Here is a 6,036-nt window from a genome sequence, read left to right as displayed (position 1 = left end):
GTAGAATGAATAAAAAAAGAACAAGAGTGTGTAATATATGATATTCCAATTTTGTTCAAAGTAAAGGAGGATGAGACGTTGATATGAATTGATCACAATTAATCAGGTTTTTTTAAATTTAGTTTGGTAGATATGGAATTATGATATGGGCATTGTTGTTCCAAAAAAGTTGAAAAAGCACACATAATTTTACTCAAATACACTAGTTCTCTCTCTTTAATCATGCAACAAAATCTCACTAAATTAATAAAGGTGAAACTATGAAGTATTATGGGAAATGGGTTTAAAAAATACTTCAACTTTGATCGAAATTGTTGTTATGATATCAAACTTTATAGAAGACCTTTTATCCCTGCACTATTTAATAGTGTATTTTAAAGGTATATATGTGTCCATGTGGACACAATACTATTTATAATGATGCAATATTTATGATGTCCACGTGGGCACATATACCTTGCTGGGGTAAAAGGTCCTTTCCAAAATTTTGTATTGTTACAACAATTTCAGTCAAAGTTCGAATATATTTCAGACCTTTTTCCCAACTATTATTATTTTGTAGAGATATTATTTAATCGATAAATTAATATTTATTAATTTAAAGAGTGTTTTGAGATTCAATAAAGGTCAATTTTGATTACATCAAAATCATGATATCTTACTAATTTATGTATAATATTTATTAAATTCACATAAAAATATTTTTATTATACATAAAGTACAATGAATACATCAAAATTTGTATCTTACTAAATTATGTTATGGAATAGAAGAAACTAGAAAGAAAAATTAAAGAGAGAACGAATGATAACTCTTTGTATTGATTCTTGCATTGATTCAAATAAAAGAGTACATCCCTATTTATAAATAATTAAGGAGAATCCTTCTTAAAGAAGAATCTTTCTTAATGGAGAATCCTTCTAGATACTAAACTAAAATAAAACTAAATATTTTGTAATTAATGTAAACCCTAGACTTGAAAGGAAATTAAATACTATAAAATATTTTTAGACTAAAAAGAAAAAGTAAAAAAGATTCTACCAAATTTTAACATTCTCCCTCAAACTCAAGTTGGTATATCTAACTTGAGTTTGAACACTTAATTATTCTTCAAAAATATCTTCTAATAGAATTCATCCTCACATTCTTCTTCTACTAATAATGCTTGCGATTTATCTTGAGTGTCTTTGAACTTGCACACTTTTGTAACATGACCTGTTTGTTTGCAACTTCTGCATACTGCATCAGATCTCCACCAACAGAATTTTTCCAAATGTGTTTTCTTTTTGCAATATTTGCAAGGAGGATAATCAACTTTTCTTTTTTGATAGTTTGCATAAAAGATACCTTCGACAATTTTATCTTGTCTAAAAGCTCTTCTTTGTTCTTGTGCTTGAAGAGCACTTATCAATTCAATAAGAGAGACGGTAGAGAGATCTTTAGACTCTTCCAAAGCAGAGATTTTAGACTCAAATCTCTCGGGAATAGTTACAAGAATCTTTTCAACTATTCTATTATCTTTAAAATCCTTACCAAGCAACCTGATTCTATTGACAATCAAGGAAATTCTGTCAGAATAATTAATGATAGTCTCACCCTCTTGCATCCTAAGAGATTCAAAATCTCTTTTCAAATTTAGAATTTGATTTTGTCTGCCTCGTTCACTTCCTCGGTACTCCTTCTCAAGTTTTTTCCAAGCTTCTTTTACTGTCTCACATGCAATGATTTTAGAAAAGATTGAATCTGCAACTGAATTTTGAATTACAATTTTGGCTTTGTGTTTTTTTATTTTCTCTTCTGAGTGAAGTTTGATTTCAGCATCAGAAGATTTTTCAGTGAGTTGTTGTATGGGTTTGTCTTCCATTACAACTTCCCACAAATCATAAGCCTCAAGATAAGACTTCATCTTAAATGCCCAAATTTGATAATTTTCACCATTGAAGGTTTGTGGGGCATTGAAAGAAAGAGTATTGCTTGTCATGGTTTGAAAAATCAGGTTTAAAATAATATAGATTAAAAATTGATTAAAAATAGCCCTGCGTTAAAAATAAAAGCACGAGTTAAAATTGGCCCTGCGTTAAAAATAAAAGCACGGATTAAAAGTGGGTTGAAAATAGATATGAATTAAAAGTGGTTGAAAGTTCTTCTTCAACGAACTCACAGATCCACTAAGATCAATGTAAGGCTCTGATACCACTGTTATGGAATGGAAGAAACTAGAAATAAAAATTAAATAGAGAACGAATGATAACTCTTTGTATTGATTTTTGCATTGATTCAAATAGAAGAGTACATCCCTATTTATAAATAATTAAGGAGAATCCTTCTTAAATAAGAATCCTTGTTAAAGGAGAATCCTTCTAGATACTAAACTAAAATAAAACTAAACATTTTGCAATTAATGTAAACCCTAGACTTGAAAGGAAATTAAATACTATAAAATATTTTTAGACTAAAAAGAAAAAGTAAAAAAGATTCTACCAAATTTTAACAAATTATGCGTCATATTTATTGAATTCACATAAAAAAACTAGGCTTAAGTCATCTGTGGCCCCTTAAAGTTGTCCGCATAATTCACTTAGACACCTCAACCAGGGCTAGTACCTATTGAACACTTTTATTTATTTAAAACTTGTTCCTATTAGACATTTTTCGACAATAAGTAAATAAAATAAAGTGTGTGTAATACACTTGTTGTGATGTGGCAAAATGACTAATTAAAAGATAACATGTGGTGTTGGGCCCAACAATTTTCCAAAATTATTTCAAATAAATTTTTCATCTATTTTTTTTTTATAAAAATAAAAATAAATGAGTAGGCCAACCCTACCCCATCCCCCTTTCTTCTTCATCTTCTTCCTAGCAAGATTTTATTTCTCAAAGGACAAAATTCAATTCTTTGTTAATTGCTTACATAATTATTTTTTATTCCTAATACGTGAGATCGATATATTTAAAGAGATTGATACAAGAATGATGAAGAAAGACACTGTCAATCGTCTTGAGATCGATAACAAAGAGAAATCGAGAGGACCTAAATTAATTTTATTGAATCAATATGATATTATGTTTGATAATTTTAGTGGGCTTACATTTTAATTTGAATGGTAATATTTGTTCGAAGCTGACTCCGATGTTCTTTCTTCTTTTTTTCCTCCAAATTTAATTAGTTGATTCAATTTCTATTTTTTAATAAATGTTGAAAAGAAATAGAATAGAAAAAGAAAAGAAAAAAAATGGAGTGCAGTGGTCTTCATGGAGAAGACGACTTACAGGGGTGGGGTGGGGGCTCTTTTTTTTTTTTTAAAAAAAAGAATTAGTATTACTTTTACATATATATTTGTTAAAGTTAAATTATTTAAATGCCAAGTGGCGCTCAAAGAAGAAAAGGTATTAAGTTTTTTTGGAAAAAATAAAAATAAAACATTATTTAAGTTTTTTCACTCTCTCAGCGAAAGTGTAAAACACTTCTTTTGTCACATCAACATTTTGTGTTTAATAGGTATACTTCTTGAACAATTCAGGTGTTCAATAGGTAATAGTTATAGTTGAGGTGTTTGAGTGAAATATGTGGGCAATTTTAAGGGGTTGCAGATGACTTAAACCAAAAAATTATTATACATAAAGTCCAATGTATGTGTATGATTCATTGTAATGTTTTTTTTTTACCTTTGGAACTAGTTACGTGTAAGGAACACTTAACGCATCTAAAGCTCAACAATTTTATGGTGCAGTTTGAAAAGACAATGCTGGAACTTTTGGATGCAATAAGAATAGTTAGAGATGAGCTTCAACTAGATTTAATTTTAACAAAAAACAAAACTCATATTTTACTAAATTGTCTTAGATATATTTGTAAATCATATATTTATAAAGAGGTCTTCTGAATATAATTTTCTTATTACCTTATCGAAATTAGTGATTTTTTTCCATTGTCTCAATCGGATTCGGATAAAAATATTATTATAGAGATTATTAATTTACCATTAATTATAAATTTTAATTCATCCAACAATCATATATCATATAATATATATATATATATATATATATATAAGAGAACCCTAGGCCCGCCTACGTGGCGCAACCACAAACTAGGATTCCCTTTTAATTTATTTTATTTTCAAAACTAGTCTTCCCCTTTCATGAAAAGTTGTGACTTTTATGAAAAGTTACGACTTTTATGAAGAGTTGCCACTTTTGTGAAAAGTTGTGACTTTTATGAAAGGTTGTGACCTTTCCAAAGGGTTGCAACTTTTCCAAAGAGTTTTAACCTTTCGAAAAGTTATGACTTTTATGAAAAGTTGTGACTTTTATGAAGAGTTGCCAGTTTTATGAAAAGTTGTGGTTTTTATGAAAGGTTGTGACCTTTCCGAAGGGTTGTACTTTTCCAAAGAGTTGTAACATTTCTTATAAGACACAATATCATTTGTTCACATTACCCTTTGTTGTCTATAAATAGAGGACTTTCCTCTCATTTTAAAACAACGAAATTTTTGAACTTCTTCTTCTGGACAATCTAATATTTGTATACTTTGTTCTTGTTGAATGACTCACTGACACCATTGTTTTTGTATCAATATACTGGTGAATAGAATCGTTCTATCTTGAGAAGATATATTCCTTTAAACATCGGGTAATAGAGGTGAATAATTTCCTTAAGGGGACATTGTATATTCAATGTGCTGGATTTTTTCATTCTGTTTCATTCAATTTTTGAAGATCCCGGTATGTTTTCTACAGTCATTAATTTATGCTTATATTATTAATTGTTATTTTTGAGTACATGCCTTAAAATTTGTTGTTTATGTTTATGCAAAGTTATTGTTATAAGTATTTGTTAGTACAAATTAAATAACAAACGTTAATTGAGTACTCAAGCAAGTTTTCTCTATTGAAATTGTTGAAGGTACAATAAGAAATGCCCTTACAAATCTCTGATTTCTTCATCAACAACGTCATTCCTTCACATACGAGGATGCATGTTCTTTAGAAAATCCTCCGAGAGTTAATAACTTTGCATGCCCATATTTTTTTATTTTTATGTTGTTGTTATTTATTTTTACTAAATTTTATCGGTGGATATTATGAGTACTTTAAGGATTGAGAGTTGATGGAAGTGTTAGTCAATTTTTTGAGATATGTTAATTCAAAAGATAGGAACTTTTCTGGTTAGAATGATTTGTTATCATCATTGTATATCTCATAGTTTACTCCCTTTAATGTATATTTTTTCTCATTGTTTTGTTGTTTCCTTAAAATTGTATTGATTATTTTTCGTTTGGTACTTATATGATCTCACTTGGACAAAAAATTTCGCCCTTTTAATGTTTTTCTTTTTTCCTTCTCATTTGTCTCTTCTAAATATTTTTGGTGTGAGTTATAACTATTTTCGGCAAGCTTAATTTGAAGAATATGAAACAGAACCTACTTTTAATAAAAGTAATATCTTAAACTATAAAAGATATGTCTATTAACATAGATTTATTGTCCTTCATGTCCCAAGTCATTGCTGAGCGTTCGAGTTATCTAGGTTAGACTCCTTTTTAATTTTTTAATGTTCGAGAATATTTCTTTAACATGAGTCTAGAATCCAATATTTTGATCTACTTGTACTTTCATATGCAACAATTATACATACATATTTATGAAAAAGTTGTAAAGTTGCATTGATGAAACATCTAGAAGGGCCTTCAGAGCATCAATTTAATGAAGAGTGAATTTATAAAATGGTCAACAATATTATTTTGCTGTTGTTTCAAATTTATTTTTCTCCTTCTATAAATTTTGTTAGAGTAATAAGTAACAATAACGAAAGTGGTGAACGTTTGACCTCAGACAAGTATTGTCTCTAAAAAAATTTATTCATGTTGTTGTGGTGTACATTTTTTAACGGTCTTAACTTATTTATAACTAATATTGATTATACTAATATTGATTATAGAAAACTTTCACATAATTTTTTTTCACAAGGAGTTATTCTTACCATAAAACTAACAGATTCTATATTTTTCATGTACAAAAAAATAGAAATGT

The sequence above is a fragment of the Solanum stenotomum genome, chromosome 11, assembly GCF_019186545.1.
Source record: "Solanum stenotomum isolate F172 chromosome 11, ASM1918654v1, whole genome shotgun sequence".
NCBI lineage: Eukaryota > Viridiplantae > Streptophyta > Magnoliopsida > Solanales > Solanaceae > Solanum > Solanum stenotomum.
The sequence above is the reverse complement of the archived record's forward strand: the minus strand, read 5'-3'. Positions refer to the sequence as shown.